This window comes from Eretmochelys imbricata, chromosome 5 (assembly GCF_965152235.1).
Source record: "Eretmochelys imbricata isolate rEreImb1 chromosome 5, rEreImb1.hap1, whole genome shotgun sequence".
Taxonomy (NCBI): Eukaryota; Metazoa; Chordata; order Testudines; family Cheloniidae; genus Eretmochelys; species Eretmochelys imbricata.
Window position 1 is genome coordinate 52,792,096 of NC_135576.1, and position 19,122 is coordinate 52,811,217.

A 19,122-nucleotide genomic window follows, 5' to 3' on the forward strand; every position below is an offset into this window, starting at 1 on the left:
AAGTAAGATCCTACTCAAATATGATATTAAGAATAACCTAATAGAAACTCTGCACTCATTTGCACAATTCAAATCAAATGTTGCAATGCGATTTCCAGAATTGGACTTGCTGGGATAAAATGGAAACAGCACAACAAGTCTGTTGTTAAACTACAGTACTATAAATGCTGAATCTTAGTCAAGCTAATACTGATCAGACGCTACTTACCATTACTCGAGGTCTAGAAATGCAGGTTACCACAAACACTGGCAAACCAAACTTTAATTGATGTCATCTGGCTCAGAAGCTGTTCACACAGATATATATTGGCCATTATTTCACTTAAACCAGAGGCTTAGGCTTATTTTATTGCTCTTTTGACCAGGAGATCGACAGTTGACGTTCTGTTGCTGATTTGGTGACATTAGTCGACTGTCGACCTCCCAGTCAAAAGGGCAACAGAATAAGCCTGCTTTCTCAGGGCCAACGTACTAGGCAGATCAGTTCTGGGGTAAAGATCTGCCAACTGAATGTTGAAGCCTCTCACAGTTCAAGTGTGAAGTACTGGAGAAAACGCTGAAGACTAACATTGATGTCCCCGGAGACCCATGTCACAAACGAAGAAAAAGCCCTTTGCTACAAAATCAATGGCTACAACCTCACAGCCAGCAATTACCACCCAAAATACGGGCTGGCAGTTTACATAAAGCAGATCAACAAATGTGGTTCTAGTTCCTATAGCTCACAAAGAAACAACTACAATCTCTGCGCATCAGCAAGCTAACCGTCATTAAAGTATACAACCCATCTGGTGCACAATGGCCTCACCAAGCTCTGCAGAACGCACAGGATGCTGTAGTTGTGGGAGACCAATATTCCCCACACACAATGGGGCTATACAGAAAACAACATTGCAGATGAAGAACTGACACACTTGGTATCAGCAAATAATATGCACCTCCTTTTTGATGTGAAACAGCATTTCACTTTCCATTCTGCAAGTTGGGGCAGAGGATACTGCCCTGGCCTAACGTTCATCTGTAAGGATGATGCAGGTATCTGTGTGCCTATATCACAAATCATCCTTGATGACTTCCCAAACAGCCAGCACTGACCAGTACTGATCCATATTGGCATTCAAATCCTAGTTCTCTACTCAAAACCAGCGCCATGCTAAAACTTCCGAAAAGCCTTCAACAGTCTCCCAAATGCCCCCAACAGCAAAGATTTTTGACTATTTTACTGCCCTTCTAATCAGCGCCACAAAGAAGAATATCCCCTAGGGACACAGGTCATTGTACACTCCTTGCTGGACTGCAGAGAGCCAAGAGCTCCTCCATAGATATGATGAGTGTAGAAACCCAGAAACTGGAAAAGCCTTCCTGGCATCACTGCAGCAAGGTGGAAATGGTGGCTTGAATGCATATAAGGTCTAATCTTTACACCTCGAGCAGATGTGCCTGGAACCTGCAGAGACACCTGGGGGCTGCAAATCCCACACATGCCACTAGTCACAAACAGAAGCCAATGCGATCACAGGTAAACTTTTGTGGGCATCAAAACAGTCAGTGGACAAATTGCAGACAAGTCCAGCATCAACTTCAGCAGGTGATGTCCACATGCACTCCAGTGTCCCAATGGTCTGGACCTTTCACAAGTAAGGAGACTGATGTAACCATGAATTTGGGAAAAGCAACAGGAAAAGATGGTATCTATCCTGAGTTCCTATATAACTTTGTCCACTGGCGCACAAACGGATGATGCAGGTTTTCACCAGCATCCTTAAGACTGGTGAAATCCCCCATGTTTGGAGAGAAGCTAAGGTCATTGTACTTCTGAGCACACCAGGGCCAAAGCCTTATGTTAGCCCACTATTCAAGTGGGAGATAACTAGAAGGATGATCTGCAGGTTTTAGTGGGTCTTCACTAGACCTGCTAAATAGACACCTGCTGCATCGATTGCAGCAGTGTGAATCTCCTCGGTAGTCAATTTGGACCTTTCGAGCATATATTAAGTTTTCAATCACATGATCACGTATTGTATTTTCCACAGGATCCCGCCTCATTCAGTGCACAGAATGGACCAGCTTTGGGGTGAATCAGGATTATGTAGTAAAGGAGACTGTCGTCTGTAGGACCCTGACTCAGTTGTTGCCGAAGTTGGAAGGTGTGTAGTGAATGAGGAAGGGGATGCAGGAAGAGAAAGCATGGACTCATGGCTAAGGCTACATCCACACTATGAGGTAGGGGTGTGTTCCCCTGCTTATGTACACATATGCATGCTACCGCATGTATAAACAATGGTATAGCCATGGTAGCAAGCATAGAAGCACAGCTGAACCAGGCCAAGTACAAACCTGTCTGAAAGCTCAGGTGGGCTTCTGTTGCCACTACACTGCTAGTGCGAATATACATAAATGAGCAGGTATGTATTTTCACAGGTGGCTCTCTGTGTATTCCTCACTTTGAGTACCCAGCTTGAGCCCCTCAGGTCTGATTTGCAGAAGTGCTAAGCGCTTCAGCACAGCTGAAGTCAAAGGGAACAGTGCTTTAAACATAAAAAGTTCTATATAATGCCAAGTACTCTGAAAAAAATCAGGTCCTCGGTGTTTTGAATTGGGCTCCCAAAATTAGTGGACTCTCTTGACCTTAATCCTTCTGTACCTCATTTCCCATCTGTACAATGAGATAATATCACTCCCTCCCCTCGCAGGGGAGTTGTGAAAATAAATTCATTAATGTTTCTGAAAAATTAAGATACTACAGTGATGAGTACGATAGAGAATCCCACAAGGAAATGAATAATTGTGCAATCAGGAAAGGGCTTGAAGAGTGTGCAGTGAATAAGGCTGAGGACAACACATTGAACAATATAGATAAAACAAACATCGAATAGTTACTCATCGAGTCAGTATAATCCATCCTGTGCACTGAATAAGGCAGGAATCCTGTGGAAAAGTAAAAGTAATTAAATAACGCATACACAAAAGGGGGCCAAATTAAGATTGCACTGACAACCTTAATTCTGGCATTTCCTAATGTTTGAGTGTTTGATTTTATACATTTAATGTTCTTTTAACTTAATTTTTGTGTGTAATATATTCAGATACTGAATGACACGGAGAATCTCCAGTGAGAATTTCCCCTTGTTTTGGGCAGTTCCAAGTTCCAAGGTAGCTAATTAAACTGGTTTGATAGCCTTTTTGCATGATGAAACCTCACAAATGGCCCATAATAAGGGCCAGGAGCTAGCCAACACAATTTGCTTCTCATTTTGCTTGCTTTCTGACCATTCCTCACACTGTTTTTCATTGGGTGTTTCCTCTCTGTCCCATTTCTGCTCCTTTTTTCAAACTCTCTGAGAGGAATGAACACCATTATTAATGTTCAATAATCTTCAATTGATTGAGTGGATTCAAAATAAGTTAGTCAGTCCCCAGGTAAGTATGAACTTGTTTCTGCAGGGATAGTTACCAAAAAAAAAAAAAAGAAAAAAGCTCAAGTTAGGGAAGTCTCTAGTCTAATCAAACAAATAACGAAGTCAATCATTTGTGAGACAAGGACCACAGTAGGCATACATTATACCTTCAGATGTTACTAGCTGGTGGGGTTAAAACTAGGCTTAAAAGGCTCTTTGTATTCCTGCTTCTCCATCTGGAGTCTGAACCTAGAGACTGATAAAGGGCAGGTGCTGCTGTTGGGCTTGTTAAGACAGGCTGCTAGCTCAGCAAAGAGTTGATGAATGATCGTCCAAGAATAGTGAATTACTTGGTAATGGAATCAGGGAGTACCATGTTTCTATTCCGAGTACATAGGTCGCAGCACTGGAACACTAGGCTATATGTTACATTGTACATTATTATGACAGGAAAAGATGAAGTCTGTTTGTATACACTCAATGCAGAGCCTCACCAAGGCATACTAAATCAATAGAATACACTTGTCTGAGGCAGCACTTTTGTGGTGTGTGACCTGCTTTCCTTCTCAAATATATGTTCCAAGCATGAGGCGAGTAGACTGAATGAAGTCAAGGAATAGCCTGTTCGGCTAAGATTTCTGTGAACACATATTGAATCATTCTACCACGTTGCAAGGTTTGCAAACCAGCCAGGTCATTACCCCACCACATGAAGGGGAATAAACATGGAAAAGCAAGATGTGGATCACAGTGGTCATTACATGCTGGGGGTAGGAAGCAGCTGCAGAAGTGTGGCAGTCTTGGATCCAAACGAGTAAGAGACATAGAAAAGAGACTAGGGGAGGTAGGGGAAAAACCTAAGGGCCTAAACTTTCATTTAATCATCCTCAGGTAATGCTATACTTTCTCTCCATCCTCTGCTGGTGCGCATTCTCCCCTGCCAGGGTTGGGCAGATGGTCAGCTCAGGTATTGGCAGTGTGTAGTTCTATATTTAATTGAAAGACTGCTGCATGTGAGTAATAGTAACTATTCTGGCGCTTGAGGATAGAGATTAGCTGCCAGGTGGCTTGCTTGATGCACAATGCATTTCTGGTTGATACCTTTCCATCTGGGCTTACACTAACCTCCACTTCCATAATCAAAAAAGACTGAAGAGGTCCCTGAATAATGTTGTTAGGCTTGTGAGGAGAGTCTCAAGCACATTTGGTCTTAAGCAGCTTCTAGCCATAGAAAGTTAGTACAACATTCAACACGGTGAGCTCAAGTGATCTATAGGGGTGTGATTTCTAAAATACACTAATGTGATGCACATTAATTGGACCATGTAGACCCTGCTGGTGAGCACTAGAAGTTCCCTAGTGTGCTTTAATGTAGTACTGTTTCAAACAGCGCTACATTAGAACACGCCAGCAGGGTCTTTACAAACCAATTAATGCACAAACACAGAGTGCTTTAGAATTTGCAACCCCCCCCATACAGCACATTACTCCACCATATAGAGTGCCTTAAAATTGACAAGCCATGAGGATGAAATGGGGGGGGGGGGAAGCAGCATAAAAATGAAAACAACAATGAACATCACAGTCAGCTCTCCTAAGAGCATAAGAATGACCATACTGCGTCAGACTAATGGTGCATCTAGCCCAGTATCATGTCTTTCAACAGCAGCCAGTGCCTGCTGCTTCAGAAGAAATTACCAGAATAAGGTAATCTTAAATGATCCATCCCCTGTCATCCCGTCCCAGCTTCTGGCAGTCGAAGGTTTAGGGACATCTGGAACATGAGGTTGCATTCCTGCCCATCTTGGCTAAAAGCCATTAGTGGACCTATCCTCCAAAAATTTGTCTAATTCTTTTTTAATCCAGTTATAATTTTGGCCTCCACAACATCCTCTGGCAATGGGCTTCACAGGTTGACTAGTCATTGTGTGAGAAGAACTTCCTTATATTTGTGTTAAACCTGCTGCCTATTAATGCCTCAATTTCTGTTGTATTCACTCTCAATTTATAGTGTGATAGCACCCAAAGGCACCACTCAGGTTCAGACTCCCACTGTGCGTGGGCATTAAGCAAACACACAGGAGGAGTTTACTACCTAATTTGAAACAAGATGCAATGAAGGAGTGTGACAAGGAGCAGAAAGGAAGAGTTACTGAATAAGATCACATGGGTACAGAGGTTAACTGGGATAGCTCCAAATAATTCAAAAGCTTTTCCCTGCTGTTTTGTGAATAAATCAAATCTGTCTGTCCCAGATAACCATTCAGTCATCCATTATTGGTTAGCTTATTTCCTGCAGGTGCCATTTCACGAGTGGTTTTTAACAATGAATTTGAGGAAATAGAGATGTGCCTCATACATCAATTCAGTCAGAGCATTTCATGCATGGGAAAAAGCACAGAGATGTTTACTGGGAGAAGCAGGCAAATTGACATTCAAGTCTGGCATCATTGGTGGAGATGACTGGTGAGAGCAGTTGAGTATATGAGGGCACAGTTGTGAAAAGCCTTGAAAGTAAGGAGAAGTATTTGAGGTAGGGAAAAGCAAGAAACTAGTAGCAGGATTTGAAGAGGGGAACAATGTGGTTAGAGCAACAGGTCAGGCTATTGATTTGCGACAGATGCATTTTGAATGGATTGTGGGGGTTAGAATGGCATGGCTGTTGGGAAGCTGGAGAGAAGGAGGAGGCTATGTTAATCAAGATATGAAATGTTGAGTCCCAAGGGCGGACCGAAGGAAAAGATCAGATTTTGGAAGAAGTGGCCGGATTTGGAAGGGAATTATAGAAAAGAGGATTTCTTGGAAATTCTTGGAAAAGAGGATTTACCCACAGGCACAAAGGTAGCTGTGCCCAGAGACCTTGCGCTTGTGTTTCTTTCCTCTCTTTTTCGGGGGTGAGAGACAGGCTGTATTACTTCCATGATTCACCCTAGGACAAAAGAGCAAGGTCTTTTCCCGAATTCAGGTCTAATGAACAATAATAGATTTAGGAATATTTTTGATGGATTGGTCTCAGCACTGAGAGATTCAAGTTCTGTGTGAGGAAGAGTTTCAGGGAAGAGGGCGAAGAACAGCAGGAGGTAGAAGGATAGTGTTCAGTGTTTGTGAACCCTTGCTTAGATTCCATTGCAAGGATTGTCTGCATTTTGTGCTTTGTAAAACTCCACGTACATCACTGGTGTTAGCCAATGCTGATACGAATAATAATAGTTCTAAATGCCATCTCAGCTATTGATATTTTGTCTGTAATAAGTTATGCATAGTTCAATACCAAAAATGGTACCTTACTATAAAAGGAGATCTCCTCCTGCTCCCAAAAGTCCTACTAGTCTGAGTAAACTGAAGGGACTTCCTGTAGAACTCAGATCAGTGCATTCCCTTGGTCTACTTTACCAATTAAAAGGGTGGTGGGGAGGAAAAGCAGCATGTGGTCTTAATAGGAAGTAAAACCATTAAGAGAATCTGCCTTGTTAATGCACATGTCTAGCCTGACTTATTCAGGGCAGTGATACATATTTAAAATATGCTGGTGGTACTACATATTTAGAAGAGCATCTTGCCAGTGCCTTTAAATGACTATTTATGTCCTTATAACTCCACTGGGGATGATGCTTGTGGTGTCCAAACACCACATTTATGATTTTACTGGACATTTCTTCAGCCCTGATGCACCACTGGAAGGCTATTTATGTGTTTGGATGTGGGAAAGTCCAGCTGTGAAGACTTTAGAACAAAAAGGAATATTTCTACATTTGGGCCTGATTTTGTTTTTTAAAAAAATCTTGTATTTTTAGAAACAGAAACGTTTGGGGGTTTTGTTTTTTGGTATTTTTTTTAAAAATGCAGTCGGACATTTGGTCATTAAAATCATATTCACTAACTCTTTCTTCAAGTGTTCTTTTAGATGAGCATTGTATATACTAGTAATTGTATATGCTGAAGAGCAAATCTCGGCATTTCACATGTTGTAGTGATATGGTAGACACTATGCTGATTTGGTAGCATTTTCCATTCACTTTGCAGTGGTGGAAATGACAACAAAAGGTACAGAATAATGACAAATCAAGCACACTGAGTTTCAGTTTTAAATTAGCTGATAGATCAAGCTAGAAGCCAGTGAAGTTGTCCTGCTGGATCTGAATTAGGCCCCAAATTATGAGCTACCCAGATATGGGTGAATTGACTGAAGTCAGCATGTAGCTTCAAGGTACACATAGTGACTTATGTGAGAGAAGCTGTGCAGAGCAACAACTGACTCAGCTGGATTTGAGGGAGAGGAAATCCCCTTTCCGCTCACCTGGTAGAACTACTGAGCCTCTGACCTCCAAAACTCCCCTTGCAAGTATCAAATTAGAGCTCGGCAAAAGTTTTTGGACAAATATTTTTTGGTGAATAATGAAGATTCTGTGACACCAAAACATGTAATGAATTTGTGTCAGTTTTTCCAGTGGTTTTTTTTTTTTTAAAGGGAAAAAACTTTGTTTCTAACTGACTTTTCACTTAAATTTCCTTTAATTTTACATTAAGAAATGGTGTATACTGAACTGTTTAGAGGAGAGTAAAGCAACGGCTTGCTTCTTGGAGATTACATTCTTATACTATATAAATATATGTAAGAACCTAGTATAAAACTCACTCAAATTATTTTCAAACAGCCAAACATTATAGGGTACATTTTCAGTTCTGTTGCCTAGGTATTCCTGCCATGCCCATAATCAGTACCTAAATTTCTACAAAAGCACAAGAGAAAAAAGTGCTTTTTCCTCATTTGATAAAGCACACACATTACAAATAATACTTAACACACAAACAGAACTGTATGAAACCTACTGCATGTAGGTCTGTGGCAGGGTGAAGTCCTGCTCCTGTCTTCTGCCCTGTTGACACAGATTCCAAGACCTTGGGTTGTTAAACACCCCAGTGCAATTTATTTACATTTGCTCTTCCCACCGCCTTAATGAGCTATATACCATAGTTATTCAAGCTTCAGTTTCTCCTCAGTTCTCTGCTGAGGAGAGGGAAACGATCTCTCTACCCAGAGATCCTTCTTGGCTTTCGCTCTTCTAACCTGCATCTGTCTTTGCACTGCCTTCCTGTGCTGCCAGATACCTCCTGTGTTAATCGGCCAATTTGCTTGTCATTTGTCCCCCAGCCCATTCTAATCCACTAATTAGGCCATGTCAGGTCCATCCTGGGGGGAATTAATTGCTGCTTAAATGACCAGGGTGCTGGCTCATCTGTTGGTTCCCAGCACTTTGTCACAAAGTCCATGAATTAAACGACTGACCATGCTGAAGTAAAAATGTAGTTTTCTGCCTTAACTAGACAAAGGCCAGGAAAATCAGATCTAAGGCTGAAACGCTTACCTTCACTGGAAATGTTTTGACCAGATAATGCAAAGGACTCCTTAAGAATACAATGCTGCAGGCTTCTATCAGACTTTCCTGGCTTTTGTTGTTTTGTTGCAACCATAATGTTTTAAAATATTATTAGGAAGATCAGTTACTTTTCTATTTCCAAAAAGGTTAAAGCACAAAGAAAAAGAAGAAGCCCATTTTCATTACTATGTCTTTTCGTGCTTTTATTGTGTCGGATCCTGCAATTGCAAAGCTCTAATTCACTTCAGTGGAACACCATCTGGTTGCCAGGAATTGCATGCTGCTCAGTCTCTGAAGTGCACTCTAAAGTGTATTCATTGCTTTAAGATCCAGCCACCTTATTTTTATTGTTAATGGGAGCTGTGGGGGAAGGTAGTGATCATCACACTGAAAAAATAACCGTAAAAGTCCTTGCCAAATTTTAAACAGGATTTTAATTGCTAAGGAGATTAGGGAAAAATATTCATCAGAGTTTAGCTTATAGCACATATTAACAACTGAGTTTTGAAATGCTAGAAAAAAGATTTTGAATAGAAACTCCAACAGAAGCATAACTCCACTAGAGTTTCCAGGGGATTTGCTGTAATTTGTTTTACAAGGAGTACTGCAGGTTGCTTCTATGTAGTGGAAACATGTCATGCCAGGACAACATCTTGAAGTGGCAGCAGATTACATCCTCACTGTCAATCTCCACAGAGGATTTCCCATTCTGTAGCTTCCTCCTTGAAGAGCCAACCTAATGGACCACTATCTATTGACAAATCTAGCCTTTTGGCCAGTGTTATTACTCACACCTGAATTACCTTTAGACTTCATTTCTGAAGATGAAACAATCCAATTTTCATAATATTGGAGATTGTATCTGACACAAATGTGCTGTACAATAGTAATTAGAATTAAATACAGTACTGTACCTCACAGAACTTCAGTCTCCCTGAATTTACGCAATTTGTGAACTATTTGGAAAAGTAAATGCTTTACAGCACTAACAATAGAATAGTCATTTCCTCTACCATACTGTAATTTCACCTCTTGGCTACAACATAACTCCATTTGCTCACACTCGTTCTAGTTAATAATGTAGTAAGTGCATTCACAAAACTGTAACTTTGTTTCAAGGCCAGAAATCTTGGAATCATTCTTGGTCACAAACTTGACATTTTCCTCCTGCATCTCCCTTGTCTGCGTATTAGCTTATCAGTCTCTCCAGAACATTGTCAGACTAAATCCTTATCTTGACCCTGTCTGATGAAATTCTTCTTCATGCCTTACTCATTTCCCAGCTTGACTATTGCAATTTCCTCTTTCACAACCTTCCAAAATCACTACTTTGAATTTAAAGTGTAGCTATGCACAAAAGTTAATATTCGTATGTTTTGGATTTGGGGAAGGATGCAAAGACTTTTGCTTATCCAAAAAACGACATGTCATCTGTCAGGATTTTACCTGTGAGATGAAATCTTTGCATGATATCACAAGTGTATTGCACCACTAAGCACTGAGTTTAAACTGACCTATAGAAACAGCATTATCATGTGTCAAAACCAGCTTCCAAACTGTGACATGCTCACCTGTGTGCATTATGTCGAGCAGGGTAGTGGGCTTGTAGAAGAATAAATCTGGGTTTCAGTCTCATTTGTCACAGAATTCCTCTGACACGCTGGTTGAATTACTTAACCTCGCAGTGCCTCAGTTTTGCTATGTGCAAAATGCCTAAAAACAACACATGAGATCTAAGGCAGAGCTGGTGAATGAACCCAGATCTAAGTCTGTCTGGCGTCAACCACAAGATCACGTTTCCAACCTCGTTCCCTCTGCTCATGTAACACTTGACCCCTCTTCTTCCCTGAGTGTAGGTTTGTCATAGGTGGTGAGGAGCCTTCTCCTTTGCAGCATAAAATGCTAATCTGGAAGAATTTACCTGTATTTCTCTGTCTGCTTGATTCTCCATTTCAAACTCAGCTTAAAAACATTTCTCTCTCTTCCTAGACAATACTTCTTTCAAAAAGAAAACCCACAGCATCTGAGAAAAATTAACTCTGCGACTCCATTATTCATAGGTGCTTTTGACAATTTTACCCTAAGTGATTTATGTTACCAAGTCCCATTGACTCTTCCCAATGAAAATGAATAGGATTTAGAAGACTAGGGCCAGATTCACAAAGGTTGCAATGCCTAACCCCTAGTGCGCTGTTGCCTAGTGGAATTCCCAGCCCCAAGTTAGGTGCCAAGGCTCCCCAATCATTGTAGAGGGAAAGATAAGTGCCTAAGAAACGGATTCTCAAAAGCCAGCAAGCAGTGTAGGGACTCACCTAAGTTAGTCAGGAGTGAAATGCAGAGTTTAGGGCCCATATTTACAAAGGCACTTAGGTATCTAACTCCCATTGATCTGGGAGTCAGGTGCCAAACGGATAGGCACTTCCCTCTGCATGAGACTCTGAGCATGAACCGTCTCCTAAGCTAGATGAGCCCTTCCTTGCAAAAAAAAGCAGGTAGAGACCCACCCCAGAATACCGAATAGCCTGGTGGTTAGGATGCTTGCTTGGATGTGGGAGACCTGGCCTCAAGTCCCAAACTTGGGTCTCCCAAATCTTAGGTGAGTGTCTGAGCCACTGGGTACACTGGGACTAATGGATCTCTCCCTCAGCCCCTATGGTCTTTTATGCAGGGCCTAATCCTACAGGCATGCTGACAATTTGGGCAGGTCTACACGAGGGTTTACATCGGCTTAACTACATCTCTCAGGAGTGTGGATTTTTTCACAACCCTGAGAGAGGTAGCTAAGCCAATGTAATTTATCAGTGTACACCAGCCCAAATTGTCAGCAGAGTCTCAGTTTGGCTTCATATCCTTAGCCAAGCTCAGACCATGGGCTGTTTTACCATGAAGAAATAAAGTTGCCTTATTGCAATACGTTGCTCTTTTTTTATCCCAATTTAAATATGTATTTAATCACAAATGGACTTATTATGGTTGATGTAATGCAAACAAAATTGCCTAGTGACTAAAAACAGCTTTCATTCTGCTGCCTGAATGGAATTAATCTCATGACCGGGTGAACGTCTTCCACTACAGATGTGGTCCTATCTCCTTCATTGCCCCACCTTTTTTGTCAAATAGTGCTACTTTTCTACTCACCTTCACAGAACAATACTGTGCCCAAGCTCAGTCATCTAGCTGTCACCCTGGCCTTCATCTGCTGCACACGCCTCTGTCCCCACACAGTATTTTATTGACCTTTTCAAAGAGATTAACAAGACATGACCTGACCTCCCACCTCGCCTGTCCTTCTACGCCTACTTTTACCAATATCGATTCTTGTCTGCTCTCCTCCTATTAGCTCCCTCCATCTACTCTAGTGAGACCAACCATTCCCTTATCTCCACTCTCAGCCCCATCTCTTTGTGATTTTTTCCCTTCACAATATAAACATATGCTGATCTGACTCCCCCCTTTAAAAAAAACAACAAGTCCATACTTGACCCCACCGGCCTCCTAAGCTACCATATCATCTTCCTTTCTCCCTTCACATCTAAGCATACATCACCTACAGCCATTGATTTAAGTTCCTCTTCTCTAATCCACTCCGGATTCCCTCTGGCAGGCTTTCATCATTTCCATTCTTCTAAACTTCTCACACAGATGTTGTGTGACCTATTAATGGCCAAAATTCAGAGCTTCTCTTTCATCCTCATCTTCCCTGACTTTCCTATTGTTTTTAATGGTCTGTCATACCCTCTTTGAAATCTTGTCCTCCCTTGGTATTATTAACTCCAGCCTCTTCTGGTTCTCCTGACTGTCAGGGCATTGCTTTTTGCATTTCCTTCTGTGGGTCCACATATTTCCATCCTCCACTGAGTGACTCTCAGATCCTGTCCTTGCCTTACTCCTTTCTCTACATCCTTTCTGTAGGTGATCTTATTGGCTATCCTGGCTTCACTTACTATCTTCATGCTAATTCCACACACATTTGCCTTTCCAGTCCTGACCTGTCTCCCTCTATCCAAACCTACATATCTCATCTTGTTTCTCTGACAGTTCCTGGATGCCTTGTTGCCAGCTTAAGTTTAATATAGCTAAAACTGAACTCCTGACCTTTCCTCCCAAACCTCTCCACTCCCCCCACTCTTCTTCCCGCCGCCCCCCACCCCCATACATTTTGCATGTTTCAGAACCACTGAATGTTTTCAATGGGGGGGAAAAAGTTTTCAGTGTATGTACTGAAAACACTTGAATGCATCTGACTCTACACCAGGGGTTGGCAACTATGGCACTCGTGCAAAAGACGGCACATGAGCCAATTTTTAATGGCATGGGGACCCCGGCAGATAGCAGTGTGCCACTAAAAATCCTGCCCGGCCTGGCCTGCTCTTCTCCGCCCCCCTTCCACCGCTCTCTCCTTGCAGGGCAGGCAAGCTTCCCCCTCCCCCTGCCTCTTCCCCGAGCCTGCTAGGTTCCTGCCCCTCCTTCTCTTCCTCCCTGTGGCCGAACAGCTGACGGCCCTTGCTACGGAGGGGGAGAGGGAAAAGCGGAGCCGCAGTGTGCTCTTTGCTCCGGGGACCTGGGGGAAAGGGGTGGAATCGTCATATCCCCTCCAGCCCCCTGCCGTGAGCTGCTCAGGGAAGGGGGCTGGGAGCACCCCCACGACCCCAGCCCACACCCCCAGCCCTCTGCCCTGACTCCTGCACCCCCCTCCCACACACTCAGCCCTCTTCCCTGACCCCTGCACCCTCCCACACATCCTAGCCCCGTGCCCTGACCCCTGCACCCCCCCACAACCCCAGCCCTGACTCCTGCACCCTACTCACACGCCCCCTGCCCTTACTCCTGCACCCCCACACATACCCAGACTCTTGTACCCCCCGCATCCCCACCCTGAGCACCAAACGGGAGCTCCTGAACACACACACACACACACCCACATTCCCACCTGCACCCCTCACACCAAATGGGAGCTGCCCAGGTAAGCTCTCCACACCCAAACCTCCTGCCCCAACCCTGAGCCCCTTCCCTCATTCTAGCTCCTGGCCAGACAACTGCACCCCAACCCCCAGCCTACTCCTTCACCCCCAGCCCTGTCCTCAGCGCACTCCCACACTCATCTCAGTGCAGAGAGAGGAAGAGAATGGCTAGAACCAGGGAGAAGGTAGGTACCCACTCTATGTGGACAGGGCCGGGACTCCAGACAGGCAGCGGGGCTGAGCGGGGCTGGCAGCCGGGACCCTGGCTGGCAGGAGCCGGCGGATGGACCCTCAGCGGGCTGAGCCGCTCAGCCCACTGCTGATCTGGGGTCCCGGCCGCCAGCCCCGCTCAGCCTGCTGCCGGTCTGGATTTCTGGCTGCCGGCCCCTTGCCAGCCGGGGTCCTGGCCACAGGCCCCGCTCAGCCTGCTGCCAGCCTAGGTGAATGGAACCCCGGGCCGGCAGTGTAAGATCAGCATTTTAATTTAATTTTAAATGAAGCTTCTTAAACATTTTGAAAACCTTGTTTACATAAAATAGTTTAGTTATATAATATATAGACTTTTAGCGAGAGACCTTCTAGAAAACATTAAAATGTATTACTGGCATGTGAAACCTTAAAGTGAATAAATGAAGACTCGGCACACCACATCTAAAAGGTTGCCGACGCCTGCTCTACACAGAGACTCTCCAACATGGTTACTTTAAGGCCAATTACCTGACGAAACAATTCAAAGCAGCCTTCGTTTGGCAGAGACAATTAGAACAAATACCAAAATGCTTTTTATTGGTTTGCAATCTCTGAGTAATTTCTCATCTGGACCTTTTCAGTGGACATTGTTTTCCTTTGTAAAAGCACCACAGTTAAAACAACCACAGTGTTTCTATCAGCAATAAGTATAAAAAGCATAGCCTGGTGTCTGTCAGGAACAGACTGTTTCTCAGTGTCTTTCAATAGCCATGTGGCAACAGTAACTGTTCACCTGATATGGTAATAGAAGAAAAATTGGCATGCATCTTTAACAAGTATTGTCATTTTTGAAAAAAAGTTTGTTGTGACGAGTTAGGATGATCACCGAAGCAAAGAATAGCCATTAGCACCAGGTGACCAGCACTATCTGCCTCACAGATCATTTTGGATATTGCTAAAATAAACATTGCAAAGAATTTGAAAACTGCATTAGGCTTTTCATTTAAAAAAATAAATAAATAAATAAACTCTAATTTTGTTTCTGGTGCTTAGTCCCCCACAAGTGCTTTGGAAATAGCGCTCTGTGCACTGTCCTACCCATCAAATATAAGGGATGATTAACAATAAGAGGTTAACAATCCCATTGCAAAACAGAATACTGAGAAGAAAGTAGCTTCTAAAAAAAACTATTATTTCTCTTTGGAAATCTGTAGAAAAACTAGTTTCTTTGACAGGAATCTCTGGTGCATCCTAACTTACACCATTCCTCTCCTTCAGTCTTACAAAATGAGGAGAAAATGTTCACATCTGCATCCCATGGTTGGACAGAGAATCAGAGGAAAGGCTCAGAAATGTGAGCCTTTACCATCAAATAACGTTTTGGTCTAAAAGGAAACAAGATAGTGTTGACTAGTAATGGGATAGTCTTTCACCCTTAAGAGGCAACCACTAATTCAATTTAGCTCAGTAATGAACAGTAGGTTATCATCTAAGAGCACTTTGGTGGCCTATGTGAAATTTATTTGGTGGTTTTAATCCTGTTCCCAGTAGACAAGTCCCCATTTTACCTATATTGACACAAATGCTCTCATGACAGTCTCAGAGAGCTCGACTGAAGATGACATGGACTTGAAGAAAACATTTTTACCGACAAGGCAGTTAGTCTAGTTTAAAGAAGGCAGGGCATACACTACAATTTTCAGTGCTTCATCTGACCTACTGCTAAAGAGCACGAATCTCTTCAGGGTTCATTAATCTAGGGCTTTACAGAAGTGCTGATGTCACTTGTAAACAATGTTTTTATTATGGGTTGAGCAAAATCACCACCTTTCATTTAAGATAGTTGTAAGAAGCCAGAGCTGGTCAAATCCTGTGCACTGAATGAAACAGGGGTCTTATAGGAAAAAAAAATGGTTATGTGATCATGTAATTATAGACTGTAGCATAATACATATGCACAAGAGGTCCAAATAAACGTTTACAGGCAACCTTAAGTCAAGCATTTCCTAACTCCAGTACTCACCACACACTCCAGCCAGGAGTTCTCTCTCTCAATCAGTGGATCACAGTGTCTTTGCCCAATTAGTCCCTGTTCTGCCCCCAAAATGCAGCTCATCAGATCAGTTTTCCCCCACCTGCTCATCTCCTCTCTCAGTAGTTCCCAGTCCTCCCGTTCCCTAGCTCCCAGTTGTGGTCAACTTGATTAGCCAATCTCAAGTCTCTCCCTCTGCCACCTCCATGCCCAAATCTACTCCTTCCCCTCTGCATTTGAGTCAAGATCCTTTCCCCTGCAGGTTGCCTAATGGGGGAAGGGTGGGGCTTCAGAACACAGGACAGTGTTAAAGCTTCTCAACAAAATGGATATTTTCTTTAAAAACATTTTCTGCTACCCTTGTTCTCTGAGAGAACTGAACTGTTTTGGCTGAAACTTGCCCCAGAAAATCAGCCTGCTAGAGCAAATTTCAACCTCAATTGTTAAAGACTGGCAAAGTTAAAAGGAGCTGGAAACAAGGTCTTACAGTGGGAAGAAATGGTCAACCTTAAGAATAGGTGGCACTATTCACTGCACAGCACAACAAACTGTGCTATGTGGATACCCTACTGGTTCTTAATATGTACATTGTTAGCAACTGGCTAGCCATTAATTATATTTCTCTCGTTTTGTTGCAGAAGCAGGACTGCTCAGCCAACAGGCAGCTAGCATAGAAGCAATGTCCCAACAATGACAACTGATTTCACAAAAAGAACAGGAGTACTTGTGGCACCTTAGACACTAACCAATTTATTTGAGCATAAGCTTTTGTGAGCTACAGCTCACTTCATTGGAAATGCATCCGATGAAGTGAGCTGTAGCTCACGAAAGCTTATGCTCAAATAAATTGGTTAGTCTCTCAGGTGCCACAAGTACTCCTGTTCTTTTTGCAAATACAGACTAACACAGCTGCTACTCTGGAAACTGATTTCAGTGGTGCTTCCTATAAAACACTGGGGGAACCAATGTCAAGAATTCGCAGATGCATCTGCAGTGTGGATACAGATGGATGTGGGCATAGTTAATATGCAGAAGTATTTTGTACAGCAAGAATGTTAAATTAATTAGATTTGTAGGCATAAAGTATCAAACGTTTTAAAATGAAGCAATACTATGCATAGTCCAAGGAAGTTTTTACTTTTGAATTTGTTGGCCTGTAACAACTGTTTTGAAAAGGAAAAATAAAGATTTTTCCAGAGAGCTCTTTTAAAGTATTAGTTGCTATGTTTCTGGATACTTGAGCATGCAAAAACAAACACTGGATTGCTTCACCATATGGTTAAACCTGTGGCTTGGAATAGTAGGGAATATTAGGAACTAATATGTTTAAATGGGTAGTTCCATAGATGAGGTGGGGCTGTACATGAATATTAAAAAAAAATTGGAATTCTGTAAATACAACTAAACGTGAATCTCTTAACGTAAGGAGACATGCAGTAGTTGCTTTATCAAATAATTCTTTGTTTGGGATGCATAATTTACATGCGACAAAGGCAACAATATGGTTTTTCTTTGTTTCTAAAAATCTTCTGGAAAAGGAAACCTGTAACCACGTAACTTTGAAAGTGCTTTTTGGAGCCCAAATTTAAACATAGGACCAAATCTTGGGGACCAGAGACAAAACACACAAAGCACAGGTCAGGGCATGTGTGCACATGCATGTGAAATGGTCACAAAGTTCACCTCTGTAATCTTCTGATCTTAGCTTGCTGCATACCGAACCAACTGCTTGGCATAAGTTAGAGCAAACGGCAGCCAAAAATGTGACCCATTCTCAACTGCTCAGTCTTACTTATATTTGTATTTTGGAGCTAGAAAAATGAATCTTAGTATTCAGAACTGCATGATAGCATCAGCTGGGCTATACCTATGGCCTGCTTCTATAACAGTTAATGGGTTATAGAAGTCACTTCTTCTCTGAGATGTAAAACAATTTGCATTCAATGTAACTTAGGCATCTGTAGGAACTGAAATGTATTTTTCTAACAAGAATCAGTGACTTCTGTACATCTTCCAGTTTGTTTTATTGCCACCTTGCTCATTCTGATTACACAGCTTAGCTTTTCAAAATCTCAATAGTGACAGTGACAACTCTCAGATGCAGGCAAAAATGTCACAAAGTATAAATATGCCTTTCAGGCACGCTATCAAAATAAGTTACTAGATAGTTTTTTAAAGACTAAAGCTTTCATAAATTTGGAATAAACCCAAAATGCAAGCATTAATATGCAGCAGTTAATTTAATTACAGTAGCTTTTCTTATCCCTTAGAACGGGGTGGGAAAACTTTTTGGCCACATCGAGGTTACGAAAGTGTATGGAGGGCCGGGTAGGGAAGTCTGTGCCTCCCCAAACAGTCTGGCCCCACCCCCCATCCGCCCCCTCTCACTTCCCGCCCCCTCAGAACCTCCAACCCATCCAACCCCCCCCTCTTCTCTGACCGCCCCGACCCCTATCCACACCCCTACCCCCGACAGGCCCCCCAGGACTCCCACGCCTATCCAACCCCTGTTCCCCATCCTGACAGCAGCCGCAACGCCCTGCCAGAGCCAGCTGCACTACCTGCATGGCAGCATGGCTACGGCGGAGGGGGGCTACCCTCCTCAGTCAGGAGCTCAAGGCCTGGTCAGGACAGTCCACGGGCTGTAGTTTGCCCACCTCTGCTTTAGAACACTGGCACTTACAAGGCTGCTGAAACAGTTAAATGAATGGCTAGATTACATAAAATCTTCAGTTTAGAAAGAGTTGATGTACTAAACAGCTTATTAACAAATACTCAACTGTACAGTCATTAGAATTCCTTTGTGGTACAGTATTGAAAATATCTGGAGAACTTTACCTTCTAAAAATGTACATGTACAGTTTATACACCTACTGGTTTGAGCTTTGTGTATTCTAATCAGGTAGTTAGATGCAAAGCTACATGATTTGCAATGATTATGACCTTTAACTGTAGAAAGCTTCTTTTTAAATTTGGTAAGACCTGTATCGACTATTACTGCATATTTGTATAGGAATTTTTTTAAAAAGTATTAAAAGTTGCAGATGTCATTTAAACCAGAGGTATTATGATTAGTGTACATAAATGTGTGGGCCATGAAATACACAGGAATTCATTAAATGAATTAATAGTGAACTGAATGCATTTCTGTAACCATACTCTAT